General features: G+C 36.2%; 1 protein-coding gene and 1 pseudogene across 2 annotated transcripts in view; both read left to right on the forward strand.

Annotated features, from left to right (window-relative positions):
• Positions 1 to 27,794, forward strand: part of SKAP1 (src kinase associated phosphoprotein 1) — a 244,345-nt gene that overhangs the window by 119,920 nt on the left and 96,631 nt on the right. The window lies entirely within an intron of this gene.
• On the forward strand, positions 8,903 to 9,021 carry LOC118604289 (annotated as a pseudogene).

Below are 27,794 nucleotides of genomic sequence, written 5' to 3' on the forward strand. Positions count from 1 at the left end.
AAACAGCAGGTAGAAGTAGACTTTCTGATCCCCTCCTAAAATTACCTCTCCCATCTATTCATTGCTCACTCAGAAACAGCTCAAATATTTTACTAAATACTTCTTTCCTCATCCCAAATAAAATCTTGACCATTGAGCAAATGCCCCCAAAAGAATATTTAGAGATGGCTATGAAGGTTTGGAGAGCTTACAGAGTGAATATATGAAAATCATAAAAAATGGCCTTTTCTCTGTGTTAGAAGAGGCCTCAGGCTTACTGTGAGAGAACGCTCCATTTAATTGCTTTGTAGGTTAATCCATACCTCCATGTCTTTTAATATGACTTCCATAAATCTCAAGCAACTAAGAATTTCAGTGTGCACTGCTTGGCATCTGATGCTGAAAACTACAGATCTGGTAACCTGTTCAGAGTTTAATGACTACTGTGGGAGAATTCTGTTAAATTGTGAACAAAACCCAAATGCTTTTAGTCTTATCACGTATGTCTGTGCCAAATTCTTTGGCAGCCTACATCCTCCCAGACTTAGCTAAAGCCCAGGTTTCTTTAAGATTTCCAGGCTTTTAGGACTGCTAGAATACATAGTGATTAACATAATATCGTATCTTCTAGTATAAGGTAAGAGTGAAGTTATCACAGAATATCTGAATCCCTAAGTTACTTATAGCAAAGAGACATGTCGAATATTTTTTCCCACAACGTGCCAATTGTGCTTTTCAGAAGCTATTTCTAAACATGGTGATAGAGCACATCTGAATATAGAAGTCACCTATGTATTTATATCCAAGCCTCCTTCACAGATCATTGCCTTTGGAATTGGCAGAACCCACCCTAGGCCTATGTGCCTCTGAGTACACTGGGAATGCCATTTCGTAAATAACCCATGCTAAGGTGGCAAACAATTTTTTCTGCATGTTCTGACAACTATGCATGAGTGGTCTGTTTCAATGTTTCAAACTCACCATAATGTTTTATTTGATATAGAATGTCTTGAAAGAAACTGAGCTCTACAAATTATTTCTTATCTTTATTAACAGTTCTGTTTATGACCTACTTTAAAAATATATATTATAAAAGATCTCATTAAAATCAGAACAGCTACAAATGTTTGCTATAAATGGTATTGGGTTGGCCAGTCAACAGGTTGGTAGCTCCTACTAGGAGAAGCAACCACGTGGGATTTAGCTAAAGAGAAGCAGGAAGAAGCGCGTGGTAAAGGAAGATTTAGGGTTGTGAAAGGGAGGGAGGAGCTGGTTTTCCTGTGAACTGAGTTTAAGCTGATCAAACAACTTTAACGTTACATCCAAGGCATTTGGCCTAAGAGGACTAGGCAGGGAATGGCATCAAAACAGACTGAGTAATCATGGTGTTCAAAGAATGACAAGAGAGAGTCTGGGGCACTCATCCGGGAGTTCCATATTAGACAGGAGGGAGGCGGAGTCTGGTCTTAGAGGAGGCTGGCTTGAGTCTCCTCTTTGCCCTGGCTGGATTCTAGCCCATGGGTAACTAACTAGGTACAAGGAACCCAGATGAAAGGGCCAATTAGGCAGACTGAGAGCACACTGTCCTCCTGACACCCTGAGGGAAAGGAAAGGGAACAGCAGCCTATAACCAGTGCTCACTTATAACTTTGGATGTGTTCAAGAACCAATGAGACTCCCCTCCCTGCCAAGTCAGCCAGGTCAACAAACATTTGATCCTTTCTGTGTGGTTCTTATTTACTCAAGCCTGCTGCGTCTGTTAATGGCAGAGGTTATTATAAGCACTTTTAGTCAAGCTGAGTTTGAAAGGGTTAAATAACTTACCTCAGGTCACACAGAGCAAGAGGGCTTTGAACTGTGATTTGAATCCTAGCAGTGTAACTCCAGAGCGAATGTGGCCTTAACCACTATGATAGGCTGCCTAAGTCACATGCGCTTAAATTTTAAACAAATCTTCCCTTAGGAACTTTTCTCCAGTGTTTATTGTAGTCCATCCTAATTACAACGTCTCTCTGTATTCCGGCATCAGTTAGTATTTTTGTCTAAAAACTCTAAACTTTCTAATTTTTCATCATTAATGCTGCTTTGGAGTTCATTTCTAGTTGCTTAAGATATGCGATTATTTTGATGACCTTGACAAAATTGCAAGCTCCAAAATGGCCTTGGCTGTGTTTCTTGACCTAGTTCACTTACTTAATGGAGCTACAAAAAGGAAGAGCATGCCAACCCTGCTGGCTCTTAAGGGTCTTCTCAGTATCGTTTTGTGGAAAATCAAAAAAGGCTTATCCAGAATCAAGGATAATGCAAGATCCTCAGACCAAGAATCCCAAATATTTGATGGCTTGAATAACTTATTACATTTCATAATTAACAGTGGAAATCTGAGTGGCAAGGGACACTCATTTTCTCTTGAACATCCTACAGAGGGATTCAGAGCAGGAGTCTCTTCACATTGTAATTATCTATGTTTCAGAAACAGCCAATGTGTCTGGGCCAAAATTTTATTGTTATTTCTGTGTTTAGATAATTATTAGATCATATTCTGTCCCTAAAATAGGAGCTTGACTCTCCCAAACATCTTGTTAACTAAAAATTTCATTAGTTTATGGCTATTTCAGAGAACTTAAAGTACTTGTTCTTTTTTAGCCAAATTAAGAAAATAATCACAAGGAATTACAAAATTGCTAAGGGTGGATGGTGTTTTATAGTTATTGTTCCCTCAAATGAGTGGATTTGCATTCAGCAGTGAAGCACAAAAATTGAGCAGTTTTTCTTATAGAAAAATAAAACCAGTTTATTGGTATGGGCAGTTACACTGTGGTTTTATAATATGTTAGCATGGGAGGGAGCTAATAAAAGATTTATAGGGACTCTGTAATATTTAGCAACTTTTCTGAAAATCTATAATTATTTTAAAATCTAAAAGAAAAGAGACATTAATTTGGATGGAGGTGAGGAGGTGAGGGGGATAGAGGAAACAGGATTGGCCAGGAATTGATAATCGTTGAAGCTGGAAGATAGGTACAGGAGGTTTATTATATTATTTTCTCTATACTTGTACCCATTTAAAATTTTTATAATTTTTAATCTGAAATAATAAAAAAAAAGACAGAAGAAGAAGAATTATGCACAATTGGATTTTGGGCAACATAAGAATTTACTAAATGGTATTATTAACTGAGGCAAACTTGTATTATCTTTTCGCCATTCTTTAGTGCACAAAGAATAAAGTATATGCTTTAAATCTAGGCTTTTATAGTTTTTTAAATTCTAGCATATATATTCTTAGTTATATTTAGCTATTATTCTTCATGTTTTCTTTATTATTGCTATGTTAAATGTATACCTGAGATAAACCAGAATTTTTTTAAAGTTATCTTACTTATCCATAGACTAGTAGATGGTAATATTTATTTTATAAGTTTTTGTTTTTTGTTTTTTTTAAACAATATGAATATAAAGTCACACCATTGGCAGATATTTTCCCATTGTTTTTATAACAAATTTATGTTCTTCCATAATAAATTATACTAGATCCACACTTATGCTTAAGAGAAGTTTTAAGTACCATATTAGAACTTAAACCATGGACCACTAATGATGGCCAGAATGTTGATTTATTTTTTAAGTTCTCCATTTAATGATATCTGAATTAAAGGATTTCCTTAAATAGTTCGGGACTGCAAAGGGCTTTTTTTTAAAGCATAATTCAAAGCCATACTGCTTCTTCCCACCATCCTAAATGTGTGGTACTTGATGTAGGGCCAGGCAGTCTCTACTTGGAGAGGATTACGGGCACCAAGAGAAGTCAGGAGAACACAAAAAAAGAGGTTCCATGATGATGGAGAAGAGCTTTGTGGTTCATTGGGCACCAGTGGAGTGGACTGCTTAAAAATGTGAACTGTGGATCTAGACTGCCTAGATTTAAACACAGATTCTGTCTCGAGCATTTATATAAGCAGCTTTACTCACAATAGTCCCAAGCTGAAAACAACCTAAGTATCCATCAACTGGTGAGTGGATGATAAAAAGTTTTGATACATTCACATAATGGAATACTATTCAGCAATAAAAAGTGATAAACTACTGGTACATATAACAGCAAGGATGAATCTCAAAACATTTTAAGCTAATTGAAGGAAACCAGACAAAAAATTAGATACCATATGATTTCATTTAATGAAAACCATTAAAAAGTCAGAACTGTGGGCAGGAAAATAGATCAATGGTTGCCAGGGCAAGGGGTGGAGGGAGTGGGTTGACTGCAAAGGGGCACATGGGAACTTTTTTGAGTAATGGAAATATTCTGTATCTTGATTTGGTAATGTAATTACACATACATAGTTGTCAAATGTATGTGCATATGCATTTGTCAAAATTCATCAAACTGTACACTTAAAAAGAATTTTATTTTATATAAATTATATCTCAAAAATATTCAAAATCAAATATAAAAAATACATTTTTTGATATGTCTGGCTTCCACGAACAAGCTGATTGTTATTGCTCTAGGTCATATGTCTTTCTAGGACCAAGTGATATATGAGTTCTTTGCCACATGTATATTCTCTTATCCATCTACTCTCTTCTGGTAAAACCATACAACAGAGTCCCAGGCACATAAAGAAAGTAAAAGAGACCCTAGGTTAAATGCTGTCCTGAGAAGACAAGCGCCAGAAGGAATTACGCGCCCAGGAGAGAGGGATTCAGGGAAAGCAGATCTAGCCAAGGCTAGAGGAAGGCCGGAGAACGAGTGCTGCCTGGCCCTAGCAGAGGAGGAGGGGGCGAGGTGACCCTGTTGAAGAAAGGGAATCTGAGAGAGTGAGACGAAATGTACCTCTTTAGGTATCGCAGCTCTCAAATTAACATGTTTACACATTCATGACACCCAAGTGGCTTCAGTTTCTCGGCAGTGGAATTTCTCACATAATTAAGCTCTTAGAAAAAAATTCATTTTTTGCCATTAAAAAACCTGACGAATGGACCACATGTATCATTTGGACACAGGTCACATTACCCAGATAATGAACTCTTTCATGTAAAATTTCCAGTAGATTTTTAACATGCAAAAGTCCTCCTCATATGTTATCCTGCATTGATCCGATTGGAGCTGTTAGTGTCTAGTGGATCAATGATCAGCAAACTAAAAAGTCACTTAGTGACTATGACACCCATGGCAGTGTTAGAATCTATTGTGTCAGGAATTCTTGTTTTATTAACTCTGTAATTACCTGTTCAGCTGAACCGGTGAATTTTATTACACATTTTCTTTCACCTGAACAAGACCTTTGCACTTCTACCAGTGCCCTGAGGATCCTCCTTTTTTTTTTTTTTTTTTTTTTCCTGCTCCATGTCTTCCTCCGGTGCCCTATGGCTTTGCTGCCATCTGTTTAGGCAGAGACATGTGTGGGAAGGAAGGCTTTGAGAATAGCACTGCCTTGCTTTGGAAGCACAGTGGCCTCACCCTCCAGCATGGTTGCCTCAGCTGAGACACATTCAGGCCTCAGGAGGAAGAAAGTCAGGACTGCAGCTCTGCTTCCTTAAACAAAGGATCATGGGGCTGTATGGCATGGCAGTTAACAGCATGGATTTTGGAAGCAGGTATGGACCTGACTCCTGGCTCTGCCAGTTGGCAAGTTGTGTAAACAGCCTCAGCCTCGGTTGCCTTGTGTGTTGGGGGGAGGATAGGAATAGCTCCTCTCTCTTAGTAACATGGGTATCTCACCAGCATCTCAGACTCGACATGCCTGACCCTTTGTTTTCTCCTCTTGCCCCAAACCCAGACCTCTTTTGCTTTCTCTTGGTAAATGGTGTAATCTTCTTTGATAGGCTCTCTTAATTACCCCAGTCCAACAACATCCAGCACTCACCAAATCCTATCAATTCTACCTGTTAAATGTTTTTCTGGTATGTTTATTACTCTCCATTCCCACTGTCTCTGCCTAAGCTACTATAATTTTTCATCGGACTACTGATCATCCAACTGGATCCCCCAAATTCACTCTTGGCTTCTTTTAATACAGTCCCCATGCTGCCATTATTCAACAATTTACGTTATCCTTAGATTCAGAATCTACAACACTATCACATCTAAGAGACTATACGATTTCATCCTTTTCTCCACCCTCATGTCCTCCTCTTGGTTATTGTTGTACTAGGATTTATACATGTAATTTATGTTTTTCAATTATTCATTCATTCAACTAACATTTATTGAGCATCTACTGGGTGTCAGGCATAGTGCAGGTGCTAAGAATACAAAATGAAGTGGTCTGGTTCCTGCCTAAGATGAGCTCAATGCCGAATAGAGGATAGAGATACAGGAAAATAACTTAAAATGGTAAAAGTAATATAATAGAGCAGAAAAGAGAGAATGATTAGCATATTGTTTAGCATATCAGAGAAAGCTTTGCAATGACAAGTGACTATATTACATCTGGAAGGATAAATAGGAGTGAGTGTGTGTGTGTGTGTGTGTGTGTGTGTGTAAATTTAGATTCTTTATGCTAGAAAATATTTTAGGAATGTAATACAAACCCAAAGCATAATTCTCCTTTAGAATATGTAAAGGGTGCTTAATCCCACATCATTGAGATTACATATATAATCACCCCTAGCTAGTGATAATTTTCCCATGTTATTGAGATTACCATTAGCTATTAATAATTTCTCTTAGAACAAATAAAGCTGATGAAACATTTTTTTAATATAATGAGTAGTTTTCTATCACCTTTGTTAAAATCCATCCACTTGATTTGGATGGCCAATCCAAATCCCCAAATTTCCATTTTCTTGAAACATATCCAGGAACTGGAAAGTTGAAAAAGCTGTTGATTGTAGAATATGGTCAAAATCAACCAAAAGGAAATCAATTCAACATCTTCAGACTTTGAGTCTTTTCAACTGGCTTCTTAACAGAATGCTTCATATACTCATGTAAATCAGACCTTCTTTAATATTTAATTTCAGTACAGAGGAATTATACTACCCACAAATGACAGAAGTTCTGTCACTTTAAGGTTTTGTGGCCTGCCTAAAGCACACATTAGGTATGAAATATCTAGTTTTCTAGAAATGCAACTTTAATACTCAGCTGCTCCTGAATGTCCATTTGATAAATTTAATTTAATAATAGTTTCCTTTAAAATTTGGCCATCTGATTGTATTTTATTTTCCAAACTTGGATAATCAAAATCATTCTCTTAATTTTTCAAAAATTCATTATGCAATCGAGATAATTTCCATAATGTAAAAGAAATATTCTTAAAAGAAAAACTTAAATTTCCTTTTATGCCTATGATGTTTATTGACCATATTATTTTGTAGACATTTTATAGAGGCATTTTTACCACGAGGAAACTGATTCATAACTACAGACACTGTTTCCATTGTTAGAGATAATATCCTCTGTCTAAAGTCTGTCACATAAAGATCTAAACGCATTTATTGCATAAGATGTTTTAGTGTTCTTAGTTTTAAGCCCAGTGTTTTACAATACAGAGAAATGCATGCAACTAGCTCAGTCTGTGCTTCTGAGAGAAACATTTATCAATTAAGCAAAATTGAATTGCTTGGAAGACCTCTGAAAGTACTGATGACACCTTAGTTGTGAAGAGCAATGGGAACATTACTCTCTCCTTCCTTCAACTAAAAAATAAGAAATAAGAAAAGTTACCTGACCCAGGGTAAAGTTGACCTAGAACTCTATAGACTATTTCATTTGAAATGATTAGGAAAGTACAGTAAATGGAACAAAAGAAATTAAGGTGAAAAATGTAAACCATAAGTTAAGACACCTCACCATTATAGCAACATCACCTCTTCTGCTTCCTAATTCTTCCTTAAAATGTGCTTACTGATGTAGACTCTAAAGATATAAAGATGAATAAGACCCAGTCCTTGCCTTCAAGGAACTAATAATCCCATGGAAAACAGATGTGTACAGCTAACCCTAATCATTGAGATTTATTAGTGTTTTCAGAAAAGTCCTAAATGGAGGGAGAACACAATAGATTAATTCTGCTCAAGCGAATCAGGGAAGACTTCATAGAGGAGGTGACATTTAGGTGAACCTTGAAGGATGAGTAAGATTTAATCAAATAAAGAAGGAAAATAGGGATGCCTTAGAAAGAGAAACTATCAGAAAGCAAAGGCAGGTTATAGAAAAATATTTTGTATGTTAGAGAATATATAGGGAAAATAGCTGGGGAGGTAAGTTAGGGTTAGTTGTGAAGAATATGTATGTTCCTCCTTTGTCAATCTCCATCATCTCCTGTTGGTAGTTTAGACTTTATTTGGTAAGACATTGGAGACCAATCAACTTCACTACTTTATGGCGGACATTTTTCATTATTCGGTCATCCTCCCCCTTCCTATAAACTCTCTGATTCCCTATTATGTTGTCTCCCATTGTGTGTGGCGTTAGTAAGAGTTAGTGGTCCCCTTCTACTACCAGATCCTTCTTCAACCAAATCTGGTTCTGCCAGTGTCCAGCCACATGATTTGGGCTTGGCCAGATGGACACTCCCTCTTTGAAGACTCTGAATCTTCATCAAGTGACACAAAGATATGAGGACATCTGGCGGTCATATTCATAGCCGTGCATTGCTGGATTTTTGTTGTGGTTTCTATCCCTGGGCTTTTGGGAGCGTGCCTGACTCCACCCTTGAGACAGTTTCTGCCTACCCTGGCTGCATAATGTCCCAAAACAAACTCATCATTCAAGTTCAAGGAGTTACCCACTTGAAATTTAGAAATTTAGGTTCAGAACTTTAAATGAAAGCATTTTCAGAGGTATAGATCAATGATCCCTTGTATTAAAGCTGAAAGTTAAAGCTTAGGTGATAGATCTCCCAGGAAGAGACCACAGAGGAAGAAAACAAGAGGACTTGTGGGAGGTTACCAGCATATGAACAAGCAGACTATCTATGGCCGTGCTACCCTGAACAAGCCTGATCTCGTCTGATCTTGGAAGCTAGGCAAGATAGGACCAGGTGAGTACTTGGATGGGAGACCACCTAGGAAGACCAGGTGCTGTAGGCATAAAAAATAAAAATTAATAATAACAATAATATGATAATAATAATAATGGATTATAAACTGACAAGATTCTTGCAATCTGTGAGGTCAACCAAGGGTTGCCTCACCTAAAAACAAACAAACAAACAAACAAAAACAGAGGAGCTAGCAAGGATGTCCTAAAAAGATAGAGAGGTAGCAGGAGAACCAGGAGGAAATAATCTCAAGGAGGGAGTTATCAATATTACATTCTATAGAGAGATCAAACAGAATAAGTACTGCGAAGTCATCGGGATTGGCAACTAGTGGGTCACTGGGTATTGTGTAAGAACAGATTTAGAGTAGCCTTGCAGGCAGGAGCCAAAATCCTATGGTTAAGGAAATAATGACAAGTGGAAGCAGCAGTAGAGACTGTTAACTAAAACCCTAGTGAAGTGATAGGGGATGAATTAGCAGCAAGGGAATTTAGGGTTAAAAGAAGCCTTTTCACTAGAGGAAAAGTGAGCCTTTTCAAGAAGAACTGGTGGAGGAGAGGAGATTGAAAATGTTAGATAATGGAAGGAGAGATGATGGAGCATTACCTTGGAGTAAAAAGGAAGCAGTGGAAATTGTAGCGAGGTGGAACCATTGGCTTTGGAAGGGAGTAGAGCCTTTTCCTCTCTGAAGACCAGAGTGGAAGAGGTAAGATGAAGATTAAAATCACCTTCGTTCTTATTAAACATAGAGTTTCCTTTAGACCTACCCTAGACTTAACGAATCAGAATAGTAGAGGGCAAGGCCCCCGAATGTGCATTATTAACAAGCCATGAGTGACAGTAATGCACACTAAAATTTAAGAATCACTAATAGATATAAAAGTGAAAGTGGAGATGGATTTGGAGCTAAGGAGTATTAAAAATTTGGCACGGTCTACTGGGTATTTACCCCAAAGACTTGAAAACTCATATCCAAAAACATATTTGCACACCAGTGTTCATAGCAGCATTATTCATAGTGGCCAGGTCATGGAAGCAACCAAAGTGTCCTATATAAGCTGTGGTACATATATATAATGGAATATTACTCAGCCATAAGAAGAGATGAAATACTGCCATTTGCAACAACATGGATGGACCTTGAAATAATCATACTAAGTGAAATAAGCCAGAAAAAGTTGAAAATCACATGATATCATTTATGTGTGATATATAAACCTAAAAGCAACAAATGAACAGGACAAACAAACAGAGACTCATGGACATGGAAGTTACTAGAGGACAGGCAGGAGGGGCTATAGGGGAGGTAGATGGGGGGTGGAAATTAAATCATTTCTTCAACTTAAAAAAAAAAAGTTTGGCTCAGACTCCATAGGAAACAAGAAATAAACCCCAGCAAAGATAAATTAAAGGATTCCTGAAGAACACTAAAAACCTAACTGAGGCTGCAATCATACATAAATTTAAAGATATCAGTTTGTTGCTTTTTTATGTGCTCAGAGGCCTAGGAGTGGAAAAGCAAATGTTCAGATTGATCCAAGAGGTTGGGAATGAAATAGTGAGAAAGATCTCAAGGAGACAAAGGGTGGAGGGTGGTCGACCCTGGAGTCCAGGCTGAGTAGGCAGGAGAGTGAAGTGATTCTAAAGTGAAATAGAAACAGAAAAGTTCCATTCCAAGTAAGTCGGCTGGACCGTAAGAGTGGGATGGGTACCACCAACTTCTGAGCTGCTCTTTAATAGTAGGTAACAGTCAAAACTGAATGAACCTGCTAAACTTTATTCTTACTGCCTTGATCATAAAAGTGAAAAATTGGAAACTACTGAAGTGTCCATCAATGGGGGATTTGTTAAATAAATTATGATGTATTCAAATCATGGATATTATGCAGTCATTAAACACAATGATAATAATTTACTTATTTTGGAAAAACAGTTATGACATTTTGGAAGGTGCAAAAGCATATTGTAAAAGATCATGTAAAGCACAATTTGTTAAAATTACATGTACATGTGTGGTATGTGCATGTATGCAAAGGAAATACCTTTAAAAAGTCACAAGCGGTGATATTTTTTTTTACTTTTATTAATTTATATTTTCTGTATTGTTTAATTTTTTACTCTATGTTTCTATTATTTTACGACTCAGAAAATACAATAAAGTTGTTTTGTTTCATTTTTTTTTAGTAATACAAAGTGTCTGAAATGCCCAGGTCTCTTACCTTCCCTCCCACCAGTGAAGACTCTCTTTATCTTAGTGTTGTTTTTCTCAACTAGAAGCAGGAGCTAAGCCGATTAAATTAATTTGTGCCAATTTGTGAGTGATGAGCATCTCCATTACCCTTCAACACATATTTATTTTCTGAAAACAAATGAATCTCTAAAAGATGGCATTCAAGGAGGAGGAACAGTGAAGCACAATAATTTGGACAGTGTGAGTTAAAGTAATTTTGGACAAGAATTTACCCCATAACCGATTAGTTCTGCCTGGGAATGTACACCCTTCAGGGTCATCTTCCTGAAGCTCTTCTCATTTATGCAACATTTTCCAGTCCTGTTATTGATCTATACTTGCTATACGCAGAAGTTATTTTTTGTTTTTTGTTTTCATTTTTTAACCTGGTCACATTTATTTATTTATTTTATCACTTCTAACTTAGAATGTTCTTTTCGTCTCCAGAGATTTGTTAAACATTCTGTTCTCTTCCAGTTTTCTGTAATTTGACTTTGATATATTTATATTTAATTCAGGTAGAATTTATTTTGATGTCTAGTGTGAGATGAGAAGCTACATTGATTTCATTCCAAATTGCTACTTTTCTCAAAATCATTTATTGAATCACTTTCTTTTACTTCTGTGCCTTGTTTATCACATACTAATTTATTATATCTAAAAGGAGCTCTTTATTTTGTTACATTGATCTAAGTATTTTTGCACCAGCACTAGGACTTATTGTAGCTCTTTAATGTTTTAATAATTGTTAGTGTCAGTTGTTACTTTACTTTTTCAAAATTTCAAAATGTTATTTTCCCCTTATTTTTTTTTATACATTTTAGAATTGTTTTTATCAAGTACCTTAAAAATCTTATTGTGGTTTTAGTCAGTATAGCATGAAAGTTAAAGCTTGACTTGAATTTCTCCACTCTGCACCAGCAAATTATTTTCAGTCTAAGTATTTTCCACAGAGGTTCCCCATCGGCAGTGGCAGCAATGGGTACACTTTATATGTGGTAACTCAGGGGTTTGTAAGTCAGGGATTTCCTGTATTCACGGAAGGTTCATAAATTAGAAAACTGTGCCATTTAGTGCCTTGCACTATTAAGCACAATGTGTAATACAGGTTTTGTTGTTTTTTAAGTAGTCCTTTGTCATCTTGTTATTTCGGTCTGCCGTTCTGAGCGTTAGCTACTAATTGTTGGGTTATCCAGCTCTTATATATCTTGCATCCTCTTCTCATTTTTATAATTGGCTTATTATTTTAGGTTGGAGACCTCTTCAAGTTTTCTATTTTGAAACTCTAGAGAGTAATGTCTGTCTTTCAAAGATTTTATGAGGTTCATTTTGTAAAGCATTCCAAACCCTGGAATGATAATTACATTAACTACCTGTATGATCTCAGGGAATTCATTTAAGTTCTCTGATCTTAAGCTTTCTCGTCTATCAAATGGGCATAACAATATATACACGAGGCATTAATATAAAGATACTTGTAAGCAGCCTCTGTGTAATCACGCAAGAAATGTTGTGCCCTTCCGTCTCCTCCTTCTCTCCATTTATCTGTTGGTATCTATTTGGTCAGTCCTCCCTGCCTTTCGTTCCATAATTACCCTTCCTAAGGGAGTTTCTAAACTTCTCCCATGGCTCAGTACTTAACACCAAATGGGCAAAGAATAGAATTAGAGCAAATAATTTTGTAAGCAATCTACTATTAAATTAATTGATATTAAATTAATCACAAATCATTTCAATAACAGCAAATGAAGCTAAATCAGTGCTCATATCCTTCCTTTAGAAAAATAAGTGAGGTTTAGAAAATTATCATTTTCTTTATTAACGGTTAATATAGAACAATAATTTGGTATCAATCTTATGGACTTAGATACAGAACATCTGTTTGTACCAAGTGGTAATTCTAAGTGTAAATGCTGATCATGTTACCTTAGAGCCAAAATCGTTGATTAAAGGGGAATGATCAACATTAAAGAGTGTATGTGTGTGTGTGTTTAATTAAAATTGATTTTGGAAGAATTCTCTAACTACTGTTCTTACGTTCAATGATATTTTCTGCTTGTGGAAATGAAGTAAAATTGAGGCATTGTTTAGATTAAATCGTGTATGTTGAGAAGTATCTAACTTTGTTTTTTCTCTCAAAGGCTTAATAACTTGTGTCTACTTCATGTCTTAATTTCACTCTATCCTAGGAAAGGCTAATTGGAGTTCATAATTCAGAAGTTGAAATTTTATCTAGAGAAGATCCTAGATGTTGTAGAAACATTCAGAGCCCTGAGTTTGGGGAGAGAGGTAGAAAACAAATTTGAGAAAAATAATTTTTTGATTGTTCTCCATCACATTTTTTCCTGATAAAATAATATTCAGTGTTACTAATTCTGTCATCTGCTATGTCCTATGAGGGCTTTCCTTAGAGCAGTGAAAGCATTATATGTTAGTTATATTCAAGAAAGAAAAAAATTTTTTTGTGTACATTTGAACATTTCTACTTCATCCACCTAAGAATTCTTGTTAGTAATTATAAGGTAGAAGTGTTATTTTTGAATTTTAAAATAAGAGAAAAAGAATTAGAAAAAAAAACACAGAATTTTAAAAATTTGGTTGATTTCCAGCTACAGATCTGATTCTTGCACTAACAGTTGCAAAACTCTATTTATTGATGTATATAGCATAATTATTATTGTAGGCAACAACCATCCGTCTGTTGTGATAGGTGGGAACTACCTTTAAATAATAAACTCCTTTCTAACCCAAATGCTGTCTACCTTTGAACGCTAAATAGAAATATGCAACATGATGTTTGCATCAGTTTATCTTTTACATTAAGTAATCTATCCTATTATATCTTATACAATCTATTATTTTGGTAAATACTTCATTTGAATAGACTAGATTGGTTTTTAGCTTTGGTTTTGTTTTAGATTCTCCCTAAAATATTTCCAGCTCACTCACAGGTTAATAATCACACGATGATGTCAGCCAAATCAAGTGCTGACAAGGAAATGGGAGCCCTGTTCAAGAGAGAGATGAGTAAATATCCCAAGAGAAGAATAAAACAGCAAGCAGTCATTTTTCATAAAGAGAAAAATCACTAAACTAAAGAAAAGAGGTTTTTAGAAAAGTAAGTTTAACTGAAAACTTGAACAATCTAAAAAGATGTGCAGATGGTAAGATTCTAATGGAAGAGGCATTTGGGAGTATGGCGAGCAGCATGTCCCACCTGCCACAGGAGTTTGCCTTTGAGCAGACGCAGCTCCCTCATTTGAGAAAAAAAAAAAAAAGTGAAAACATTACAGTCCAGGTGAGTTAGACACACCTCTCGCCTGAGTGATATTCCTAAGGTATTCACGCTGTTTCTGATGGCAACAACACTATAATAAAATAAAATGTGAAAAGTGTGCTGATTTTTTAACTACCACGTCAATATGCTTAGAAAATCATGTGAGGTTTTGTGTGTGCCTTTTCTAAATGTACAGTAACCACACACCACAGTTTCATAGTTTTATTGCTTATAAAAGACTCCCAATTTGTTAGAAGCAAACTTCATTTTAGAGTCTTTTGGGTTTGGATATGAACTAACTTTCCAAATTAAAGCTAGATCCAGGTACTTTTTCTCTTTAACAGATTGAGAGCCATTAAAACCCACCACAGACAAATCCTGTTAAAAGTGTGTATTGTTTCCAATAGCTGGAGAGGAGAGCAGCTTTACCGGAGTTGTGGTTCACCCCAGTAGAGTCATGTTTTTAGCAAGGTTCCTGTGGGAGACCTGTTTGTGAAAGTGGCATTTGTGATTCAGACTTCAGCTCCTCATGCCAGCTTTGGAAAGTCAAACAGATGTTTCCTCGTTTACTGCGGCATAGCTCATCACTTATCCCAAGAGGAAAATCAGAAGTGGCTAGGGACGAGCACAATTCTGTCAGCCAAGCCACAGGAAAATGGAGATAGAGAGAAGGTTTATTTGTCTCTATCTGTGTGTATGTTTGCGTGTTCTAAATCTGATTAAACATGAATTTAAACTTTGCTTTATTTAAAGATGGAAAGATTCGTCTATAGAAAATTTTACTCTCCACCTAAATTTTCTTTTCTTACTCCCTTTCCTCTCCTCTCTTCATGACAAAGTTCAGTATCTTTGATGGGTCTCCTTGGAGTACAGTCTTTGGGCTTTTAAGTTTTGCTTTGGATTAATAGGTTGTTAGAGAGCAAAGCTTAGCCCTTGATTTGTTTTGCAAAAAAATAATAAAACCAAAAGTTATTTCTTATTCACATACATCAAAACAAATGCGTACCAAAAAAAAAAAAAAGCATATAAAATGATTTTGAATCTCATATACCATAGTATTATGGCATGGAAATTATATTCATTAAATTGATTACAAAAAAAAATGGGTAGTATAAAGTGGAAAATAATATTGCATTAAACCTGAACTAACATTAGGAGGGACATAGTAAGACTTTTCATTCCTGATCTGTATATCAAAAATATATATATATGTGTATATAGTATTGCTGATTTTCAAGCTAGAAATCACATCGCTTTAGAGAATACAAAAAAAAAAATCAGTTTTAAGCATTACCATGTTTTCATTCTAGGCATATATTAGATGTAGCCTTCCCTACTTGTAGTCTAGAGTCAAATTTTTAGGTTGGATCTTTTAAGAAATAATCTGATGCCTCTTTGCTTGGGATGAATTCCTCTAGCCCCAAACCTTAAGACCAGGAAAGGTCACAGCTGGTGTAGAAGGTTCTCTGCAGATGTACATCTCTGCCTCTCCCTTTCAGACGCTCTCGTTTGCTCTCCTCTCTTACTCTGTGCGAACGCAGAGTGGTGTCTGTGTTTCAGGAAAAGAATGTGTGTTAAAAGAACTAATGGTGCGACTGTCCATCAGACTGGGCAGCAGTTGAGGTCATCTGGCGGTCAAAACCAAGTAATTTCGGTCTGTTCCTAAAGCCCCTGAAGCTGTTGACTTGATGACTGGAGTTCACCGCCTCTTGTTGCTTCTGTATCCTCTGAAACCTGGGAGTTTTAGTTTTGGAGACAAGAACGGACATATTTTCTCCCTAGCAACTGTGTGTACACAGAGCCTGCCTTTCAGCATTGGCTCAGGTTAGCTTGGCTGAAGTATAGGCAAAGCTCCTTCTTGATACAAGCCTGACCTGAATAGACAATAGACCAGACTCTAAACCTAGGCGCTCCCATAATATTAGAAGAGTCGGAATATTTGTACTTGTTTGAGGTGCATTTTTATATAGAAATTTTCAATGTTTAAAAATAGAAAATATTTTCTCTTATAAAGAGATCAGTTGTTCTTAATGTGAAACTTGCTACAGGCACATATTTTAAGCTAACTTCCAAGTTTCCACATTCTTAGGGGACAGATGGGAGTGGAAGTGGCTTCAGAGTGCTGACAACTCCATTAAAAATGTTTTAAAATCCATAATCCATAAATCTGACCCACATATTGGTTATAATCACAGCCCTTTTCCGTAGTTCTCGTACCCGATTTGTGAATACCGCCACCTGCTGGTAGTTAGTGACAAGCTCTTACTTTGCTGAAGACTCAATCTAAAAGTTAATATTAAATAAAATTTAAATGTTTTAAGTAGGTAAGTTTTTTAAATGAAAATCTATTTATTGTGTTAGTTTGAAACATCCTAGCTATAATTAATTTACCAAAACTTTCTAAAAATTGCACATGGCATATTATTTTGAAATAAAAGTTATTCTTTAATTATTTTTCCTGAATACCAATTCTTGATTATTGTTTTACTTCAACTTCTTTTACCTTGCCTGCGACATTCCAAAGTGATGTTAGAAGTTAAATAATTGAGTTTGAGTTTCATTTCTTCTACTTCTTTTGTCAGCCTACTTTCTAAAAGAAGTGTTTGTGTGCAATGAAATATCTAAATATGGAAAAGAAGGAGGGGCAGGAAAGCATAGAACAGCCACAGGCTGAATAATTAAGTGTCGTCTTCTAAAGATTATGTCTGTGATTGAGGGATTTACCACTCTTATTTTGGCATTGACTCATAAAACATATGTTCACGAAATCTGTTTTATGGGTTTTTCTAAAACGGGGTAAGAAATTTTTAATGTACAATAGAATAGGATATCCCAAATCTTCATGCAATGGTATTACAATATATTTGTTTCTTTTGATTGTTCAAATCTTTATCATCAAACAGAAATGTACTATAATACTTTATAATAAAATAAACTAAAATACAATGTCACTGTTGCCCAAATACAGTGAATAACAAAATTTGATGGATTAAGGTAATTCAAAACTACAGTATTCTAACAACAACAACAACAACAACAACAACAACAACAACAAAGTGCACTGTTTTTATTCTGAAGCTGTGCTCCTAGACTTTTCTGTCATTCTTAAATATAAATCCTGGTCCAGTTTTAATATATGCCTTTAGCAAGGTCACTTTATTATCTCTTTGTATCTGGTAACACAATTTGAATTGTACTGGTTTGAAGCTAACTCCAAAGATTCCTTCTTCTTAAGTATGTTTTTCTAACCTGATGGCAGGCTGTCCTGCAGGTAGTTGGTTCTCTGTAACCCTCCAATGGGAGAGACTCTGACACCTCTGCTAGGCCCTCTTCCTTCTGCATACTCAGCCATACTCCTAATATTTTTTGTTGTTTGGGACATTACTGTCTCGATGTGTTCAGTATTTCAGGCAATTAAAAGTTGCAGGTCTTTGGCAGCAAGAAATGAAAGCTTACTGAAACTTGGTTGTACTTACATAGCCTGACTCTGAGTTTTATGTGCTATCTGGAGAAGAGTGAAATTGATCCAGCACCTTTCTAAGAGACTGCCTTCCAGAGATTTTACTCTCTCAGGGGAGATTTTACAGAATTTTTTCAATATTCTTTCATCGTCTTTGAGGTTTCCAGTCCACACACACCACAAAACAAGAGTAACCCCTAATGTCATAGGGAGGGAGACACAGAAGGGCCACACCACATATCTTTTGATAATGAAAATCCAAGTAATAAACCCTATTAAGAACTTTCTCCCTTAATCTGAGCATTTTAGGTTCAGGCTGACCTTTGCTTTTAGACCTTTTAAATTATACCCCCCTCTCCCGCCACACACACACACACACACACACACACACACAACCACCACCACCTCATTCCCAGGCCTCTGATCACTGCTGCAAGACCTGACTTATATACCCTGCTGCTTACATTTAAAAGGTCACCAAAACAATGACAAGGTTTTCTCCAGGCTCCTCCCATCACACAGTCTATGAGCGCAACCACCACCAGGATTCTCTGCCGTAAAGCGCCCCCTACTGTTCTTATGCAGCCAGTGCACTAATGATTCAGGCCTGCACTTCTACGGAGAGGGTTAAGCTTGGTGCCGCATTTCTTCTTACAGCTTTATACGGAACTCTTCAGAGCAAGCCTCCCTTCTCTTGATCACCAGAACACAGAATTCTCACTATCTGAAGCTTTGAAACAGGTCACAGTTTGAGAGATGGTTTCATGTAATCCTTCAACGAATTCAGATAAACAGATAAACAGAGAAGGGCACCAAAGTTTCTTAAAATTGTCAAGGGATGACCTCTGCCCTCCTGAGACTTGGAAACTAAGGGTCATCCAGACCCAAACACAGATATAATAATTCTAATACTAGAATGTGATAATTACTGTAATAGAAGTTTTAAAAAAAAAATACTGTAGGAGAGGGAAAGATTAATTCCACATGGGGGATTCTGAAAGGCATTTTGGAGTAGGTGGATTTTCAAATGAATCCTAAAAGATGAATAGAAGAAGAATGTTCCAGGCAGGGGGAACAGTGGTATTGAGAATGTGACATTTGTTTTCACCAGGTTTTTTGGTTTCCCTTGACTTCTTGGTTGCCTTTGTTGTTAACTGCGTGGTTAACCAATTAAAGCAAGGAGAAAAGCTGATTTGAGATATCCATGGTGTGAAAAAGCTTTGATCTGGATGCTCACTTTCTTTCTTTTCACATGGTGATTCTGATATGAATAACATCATTAACTTTCTTTTCTTCTCTTACAATCCATTTACCTGTTTCTTTCCATCTACGTTCACACACACACACACACACACACACACACACACACATGCACGCACGCACCTCCAGAGTTTATTCTTGGGCACTTTCCAGTTTTTAATATGATCTCCACAAGTCAAATCAATTAGATTGAATTGATAATACAACTTAATGACCCTGCTTGTCTTTGCTGGTAAACTTGAAAATAGAATGAATCTAACTGCCAACTCATTAACCTTAAAAGACAATTCAGGTGGTTTATTCTAATGTTTCTAGTGTTTGTTTAGAGTTGATCACACTTTAAATATATCTACATTGTTTAATAGCCTCTTGTTGTATGCAATTTTTTGATGGACTCAGTTGGTATTCTTCATTAAAGACCAAATGCTAATGAACTCATTTGCCTTCCTCTTAAATTTACATTAAAACAGGAGATTTCTTAATGGCTTCTTAAAATGCTAACTTACTCGTTTTAAATTTATATATTTTATGCTACCAACCTCGGAGTTTCTTGTCCACATCAAATTCCTAATTCTTACTCTAAGTTATGTGGGAAACAATTGTCCAACCCTTCTCTCTTTTTATTTTTTTCTAATCTTATCATTTGTGCTGTTCATTCTCTGTGCTGTAGATGTCTTCATTAAGAAATTGGTAGGATTTTGGTCCCTAAAGACAAATATTTTATTAGCTCTTAATGGCGAGCTGCTATGGAAGGTTACATTTCAGGATGTTATTTATTTTAGTATGTTTGCAACTTGTTTTTAAGGAGGTTTTTTCCTCCTTTTACATTTCCAACTGAGAGAAATCATCCAGAAATGTCTCCACTGCCACCTACTTGCAGCTTAGAAATTTACATGCACCTGCTTTTCAAATAAAGCTGATATTTTTTTTTCCTGCAAGGCAAGATTACTGTCAAGAATGCTGTAGGTGGCATTGTGGATTCTTCTCATGTTTTTAAAGGCATGGGTTTTGTGAAATTGCTAGAAAAAATACCTACATTATAGGATTTTTACTAACATTCGTGGAAACGGCTTTTTCTGTAAATGCGGTATGTCTTCTCCTATAATAATTGAATAGCTACAAATTATATAGGTAACAGTCTAAGTGAAAATACCATTCCTAAATGCTTTATTCATATTTATATTAGGTTTACATTGCTGTAGTCATAATCCTTAATAACTTCTTATAAAGCACATTATATAATGCATTCATGATTATGCTATGGAAGCTGTTACCTAGCACACTGTAAAAGACAGACATTTTTAAAAACAATGTATGTTCCTATTTAATACAGAGAGATGAATTATCAGACACCATGTGTACTCGTAATTTCATAAATAATAATAAGGTATTCGCAAATGGCTCTTTAATGCCCAATGTTATTATATAGAGAAGAAAGTGAACTATTCTAATGTAATAATAGATATGAGAATATTGAGTTATTTTTTCTCCTCATCATAGCAGTGACCACTCTTTGCCTAATGATTTCATTTTATTGCAAATCCTCTGGATGGAAGCTTAAAGATTTGACATTGTTATGTGCTTTTTAATTCAGGTTATGCTACATTTTATTCCGCCTACTAAAAATATATTGCCCTGTCTTAGCATATTTAACTGGAAATCCTAGCTTGAGTCATTTTTGTAGCATGCTCTGTAGAGTCTCCCGTTTTAAAAAAATCACAGACATCCAAGCATCTGCCTAAAATTTTAATTATTTCCTAAACTTCACTACCTCATTTTTCTCAATTTTCATACTAAATAACTTAGACTTGATTTTAAAGAATATTTTGGTAAGTGTTATTTAATCATTTTCAATCTAAGAAATCATTTGGATCACATTATAAATGTATATATCTATGGTATATATGGTTAGTAATGAGAAATATTTTATTATTTCTCATGAATGCAAAGCTGACAGTTCAGACTATAGGGCTAGGGCTGGTCCTCTTCTGAAACCATTCAGTACTATCTAATTTCCCATCTATATAGTTTATCCCTAAGTGACATTTTAAAAGCAGCTATAACTTTATGGTTGTTTATGTTCAGTGACTATAGAATGGTTGTCTAAGAAAAGTAAAACAAATCTTCACTGTGTGTTCCCTGGCCGTTACACAAGCAGTATTATGCTTGTACTTTTAAACAACTTCTAATGTAATCTGATTTTATTTCTAGGCTGCACACCCTTTTTAAGATTTTTTTAAAATATCATCTAGAGAAACTGCAAGTCATTCAAATTTCCTTAACGATATTAGTAAATATATATAAATCTTGTTAGTATGCAGTGCATTACAGAGTGGAGTGGCATTAAAACTCCTTTGTTGCAAAGTCATACTTTCAGGAAGGCTTCCAGATCTGAAGAGGAACGGTGTGCTTGGTGAATCCACTTCACTTGAAAGTGTCTGGAATATAATTTGTCTTTTAAGGGCAATCCTTTCACATAACATAGAAACCAGGTGAGACCTTTGTTAAACACGTGGAAATCTGTGCACTAGGAGTAGATAAAGCTTTATACTTTACATCCTCTTTCTGATAAATGAAATAGAAGAACATATTGGGCTTTATGGGAGATTTTGTTTATGGTCGTTATGCAGGTGAACAGAGATCTTTGAAATTTTAGTATCAAAAACACCATCAGAGAACAGTCCTGGTGGGAATACTGACAATTTATTCCATAAGAGCATCACTGTAACTGTCCAGGAATCATGACTTTCTGGTGTAGGATGATGGAGCACTGGCATGTCACACTGATAGAGCTTCTTTCTGGCACTTGGTATGAGAGGACAGGCAGGGCAGAAGGTGACTGTCCTCAGCAAATTTCTAGTATTGGGTCACTTTATTCATTCACGTGGCCCATACCCAAAGCAGCTCCCTTTGTGGACAGATCAGCTTCTTCTATGCGTTCAGGAGATATATAGGTAGCCTCAGACGCTCCAACTGTCAGCTCCTTTTCTGCTTCAAGAAATGAAGAAGCTCCAGACGCTACGGTTATTTTTTAAAAGACTGTAATAAGTTACAGTTATGGGTCATGGTAGTTTTTTTCTATAGTGTTATTACCATTATTATCTTCTACAGCAGTAAAAATTGATTGTTCAGATGAGCAGTGTGAGAGACCCTCGAATTCAGGCAGCAGGACTAAATCTCCCATCTAGATAGCAAAAAAAAAACAGCAAAGAAAAGAGTATATTAACCTACTACTCCTCTCCCTCCCTCATGACTTCCTAGCAAATTTTATGAACACCTATGGATGCACCACAAATATATCCATATCCAAGTGAAACTCCATGTTAAATGTATAAATCTTAAGTTGGTGACCATCTGTCACCTTCTTTTGGTCATCTTTACCCGTAATCTGTATGACTGCTCTCTATAATTATGATAATTTCTTACATAGCTCCACATGTAAGATTTGTGTTTGTAATAAAATGGCTAAATACTGTTTGGATACATATTTCTGAGTACAGGTAAATATGAAAAAGCAAACGCTTTTGAACTCCGTAATGTGTTAACAGAGAATGCAGCTAGTGGTTAAAACAAGGAACATTAAGTTAGGAATTCCCGAGTTCCATAACCTGCAGCAAGCTACAGCACTTTCCATTCTCAGTAGGCAGTGAGACTTATTTTAAAATGTTTTAAGATAGAGATTTTAAAATATGGTAGCATTTTAAAAACTACAGTATGCTAGGTTTTCAAACAGTTATTGTTGGTAGCTTTAAAAATTGAAATTACCAAAATAACATTGTGCGTTTTCATCCCTTTATTGCATATCAATTCTTTAGTATCATCCTTGTGCTTAATCAAGTAGACTTATAAACACTTAATAAATCTCTTTTGACTTTAGGGTTTTTTTTTTAATCCTTCTAAAATCACAAGAGTGCCAGCAGTATTTGGACCAAGTATCTTGTGATATTGGCTCTATTCCATCTTGAGATGTGGCCACTCTCCCCTCCATATTGAGATATATTTCACAATCATTAATAATGCATCAACCACATACCATTTCTAGAAGTATTTTTTATTTATAGGTTGGCTCCTTCCTTCCCCACCTCCAATTGCCAAAGGAGCCCTCTGAGCCTCCTGCCCCATGTTTACCCTCGCTCCCTCTGTCATAGGCATTGTCCTTTAGAAGACTTCTGAGCACTGATGAATAGATCATAGCATCTCCATAGAGTACAGGGGGATTTCTCTTCATGAGGCTTTGAGAACACTGCCTCATTGCTGTCCTGAAAAGTAGCAGGACTGGGATGCTGGTGGAGGTCTTTTCCTTCTTTGTCAAAGCAACAGTGTGATTGTGTAAGGCCACAGACTGAAAGTAATATACACTTTTATGGGACCCTGAAAATATTCTTATTTCTTTGTATATACTTGATATTAAAATTGTTTTTGCTAAGTGTTTACATCTTTATTCAATTCTTATTGATAGTCATTTTCAACTGTGAATGTTATTTTTACATTTTTTTTTCATTTTCATCATGTAATATCAAACCATTAATATTGTTTATGTGGGATTGATTTACTTGAATTTTTCTCTCTTCCTCTACACTCTGGACCTTCTTGAGTTAGTTCCATGTGCAAACTCCTAACACACACACACACACACACACACACGCACACACACTCACACACAAATTTTGGTAAACTGAAGAATATGCATGGTTATGAAGAAAATGACAAATGCGTAGGGGTAACGAGTAAGGAGGCAACAATGCTAAGTCTGGCTATTTTATAACCTTATTTATATTGATTTAAAAATGCATTCTTTGCAGAAGGCTTTTTCCTTTGCTCTTTTGCCTGCTAAACTGAACAAGAAGGAGAAACCAATGATAGTCATAGTGTTAAGCAGAGAGCAGACGATAGTGATTTAGTAAATATTGCAATGTCAGTTTTATTTCATTTATACAATTTATTTCATTGAGAAATATTGGATAAAATAGATTTCCAAAACAAACGTTATGACTGATATTCTCCTAGGGTGAACCAACTGCATTTCTCATAAGCTGAGGCTGCAGATCTCTTCGAAGGAAAATTATGGGGCCTGATAAACCTCCTGGGTAGCTCTTAGAGTTTAGATTTTGAGGTGGGGGTTGGGACTAGAATATTTGAATAACAGAATAGTTGTGTAACAAAAACTATTACTTAGGGAAAATTTTTAAATTCAGCTTTTGATTGGAATGTTAGTCTCATTGCCAGATTACATAATTATCAATTTTAGAGGAATTGTTTTTAATTTAATAATTACATAATGCTTCAGAGGAAGGTCATGATTTCTTATCTACTATTGAATTCATCATCCTAATGTGCAGTACATCTGTCTTTATACATATGTATTTAATAAGTATTGGTACAGAAAGAAGAAAAATCTTTTTTTATGTGACTAAGAAATTAAAAAAGAGCTTTCCTCTAAGTAGTGGAGCAAAATAGGAGACCCGGAAAGTGGTGAAGGTCACTTCTAATGAGTGCAAACAGATAACTGCAGTCTCCACTGTTAGACATAATTCTGATTTAAGATCCAGTCATTTTGTCTAGCTTTAATTTTAATTATATTCTGTTAATTAAAAACACGATAAGCCTAAAAAGAGGTTTCAGACTCTTTTCCTCTTTATTCTTCACCAAGGCTGAAGCTGATCGCCGTCTGCCTCTCACTAGGTCCCTCTGCTGTGATGACGTTCAGCATTTGGAGGGGAAGTACCAGCCCGTCCCAGGGAGGAGCTTCTGTTTCATTTCAAACTGTAGAGAAATTTCCATGAAAGGAAAGGATTCGCTATAGTTTACCCAAAGTAAAAAGAAATGCAAAACAAACTTATTATTGAAGTTCACATTCTTACTGCTTTGAATTTTTGCAATTTACTGATATTTCTAGAAATATAGGGAAATCCTTGTTACTTTAGAGAGATATAATACCAAGTTTAAGTTACTCTTTTTCCAAGAAAACATATGGGAGAAACTTTATGTCTTGCGTCTAGTAGGCACTCAGTAAATATGAAAGAATGAATTAATGTGAGCACGGTCAGAAAGCTAGTGTGTTGTCAAAATTCTCTAAAACAGCATGGTAATAATGTAATGAAGTGTGGATGCCAGTAATTCTTGCTTTTATCTTTAACCATACATATATGTAAATGTGCACTTGGGGTTTATACTCTTTTCCTACACCCATGATTGCTTATACCGTGTATTCAAGAAACTAGTTTAAATTTCTCAAAATGTGTATCTTATGTGGAAGGCATGAATTAGAGAGTTAAATCACTATGTTCAGTAGCAGCAAATGGCAATTAATAATGTGCAAATTTATTATATTCCATTCTACCTTCGTGATTAGGAATGAAAGTTACTTTATGCATTGTGCATCATGAACTGAAGGGGAAAAAAAAGAAAAGAAAACATTCCCCGAAAGAAGTTTCTCTTACCAAAAGTTTTCCTAGTGTTATTTTTATAGCCGAGTGAGAGAGAATTTACAGGGAGCTGAAATCATTGAAGCTAATTAGTTGAATGGCCCTATTATTTATCCAGGGACACGTAGTACAATAATTGCTATTGCAGGTTTGAAGCATCTCAGGGATATTAATTCCAGAGCTTTCATGTCATCTCAGTACAGTAAAACTTCCTAATGGCACCCTGAAGGTGCATAATCTCATTTTAAAACTACTTTTTCTTATTTTTTTCTGAAGGAACTGGCAGAATCTCCTTCCATAAAAGCTGAAAAAGGGGAAGAACTCATAATATTTTCCTCATAAGAAAGCAGTTATATTTTCTTATTATTTTTTTTTTTACTCTGTGACCTTTCCTACCTTCTGATGAGGGGTTTGCTATGGCACTTTATCAAAAGTTTATCTGAACTCTGCTCCTTTGCCTCCTTTGGTGGCAGCCAGCGCATCTCTTGATCTCTCAGGGGAGATAGAGAAGGTGTGAGGTGGCATTGGCCCTAGTCCCTTTCATGGTCATTTAGAAGAGGAGGATCCATTACAGAACACAGCAGAGTCTTGGTTAGGTGGGGAGAGATGAGTCCAGCACCTATGCCCAAGAGAAGTCTCCTGTAGCCATCCTAACTCATCCTAATTTGGGTCCCCATGGAGAAAACAACAACCATAATATGATCTCTATAAAATCACACCATGAAATGCCACTTGTGTAATTTTAGAGGGAAATGAAGCCATTGCTCATAAAAGTGCTGCTAGCACTGTCTTGAGTTAAGAATAGTGTTGGTTGTTTGGCAAACATCCCACGCTCATCTCTGGAAAGCCATCTCAGTTCATACATTCATCTCTCCTTCCTCTCTATCCTTCCCTTTGCTCTTGCATTCTTGGCCTTGACACAGCTTGAAGACCCAAGTTCTGAGCCAGAAAAACAGTTCAGTCTTTAAAGTTTTGAGATTTAGACTCAAAAGAGCCCCCATTGGACTCTGGAGCTCATTGGGACTTGCAGGAACCATTTCACTTATGCCTCAGGCCTCTCTTCCTACTCTGACCTTGCAGATCTCCAGAGAAGAAGATTCAGAGCCTTTCATTTAGTTCGAATGGCTTACAGCCTGAAACTGACCATGCTTACTTCATGCTGCAGTTCTTTGAGGAGTGACCAGAGGACCACAGTGATATATCCCCACTGGGAACCAGAATAATGCCACTCAATCTGTGGTCTTACAACCTAAACAATTTGCATCCAGTTTTCAAGATCTGAAAAGCAAATACAACTCTTACTATGCCATTAAACCAGAGAGAGAAGGGCTATAGCATCTACTCCAGCAATCAAACAGCAGAGACCTCCAGGGAAGCTGATGCAATTAGGAAAACTTGACTTAAGTACAGTGTATAGATCAAAGTTCCCCTCTCGTATTAGCTGTGGTTGTAAGTGGCTGGATCTATACACACATGGACGTGTGTTCATACAGACACATGCTGTCTTAGAGCTTTGGCCATTTTTATCATGATATCTGTGTTAAAGTTTCCTTGAATTTCTTTACATCTAATGTGAACTTATTTGAATAGCAGTTGTATTCATTCAGGTCTTAAGCAGAACAAGACACTAAAATGATAATGTTCCATTCTTGCATTCTTTCTCTTATAGTCCATTATAAGGATTGGTAGATTTTCCCAGGAGTCAGTGGCTACCTTTTCAGACACACATAAATACAGGCAAAGTAACAACTAGTTCGTGGCTTATATCAAATCCAGGGTGAAACAGAATATACCAGAAAATCCTCTAGGGCTGCTGTGGGACCTCTGCTCTTGCTAAAAACAGTACTGTCTCCTTACCTGACTTGTAGTCTCCAGAAGTACTGCTGAGTGAGAAAACCAGGATTAAAATCAAGAATCCTGGGTTCCTGTCCTATAGCAACTAGACAAACTAACTAGGTAACTCATATGTGAGTCCCCCTCTTTGTTTCTCTCTTTCTGCTTCTCTTCCTCCCTCTCTTCCATTTTTTTCTTACATATATTATTTACTCAAGAGTCTGTACCAACCCTTTGGGGGCCGTTAGAATCTATTTTATAGTTTGTTGGTCACTGACCTGATAAGTCATAATCGCTCAGAAAGACATCACAATTTTATCAGGTAAGAGCAGCTGCT

Source organism: Rousettus aegyptiacus, unplaced genomic scaffold (assembly GCF_014176215.1).
Source record: "Rousettus aegyptiacus isolate mRouAeg1 unplaced genomic scaffold, mRouAeg1.p scaffold_m13_p_6, whole genome shotgun sequence".
NCBI classification, from domain to species: Eukaryota; Metazoa; Chordata; class Mammalia; order Chiroptera; family Pteropodidae; genus Rousettus; species Rousettus aegyptiacus.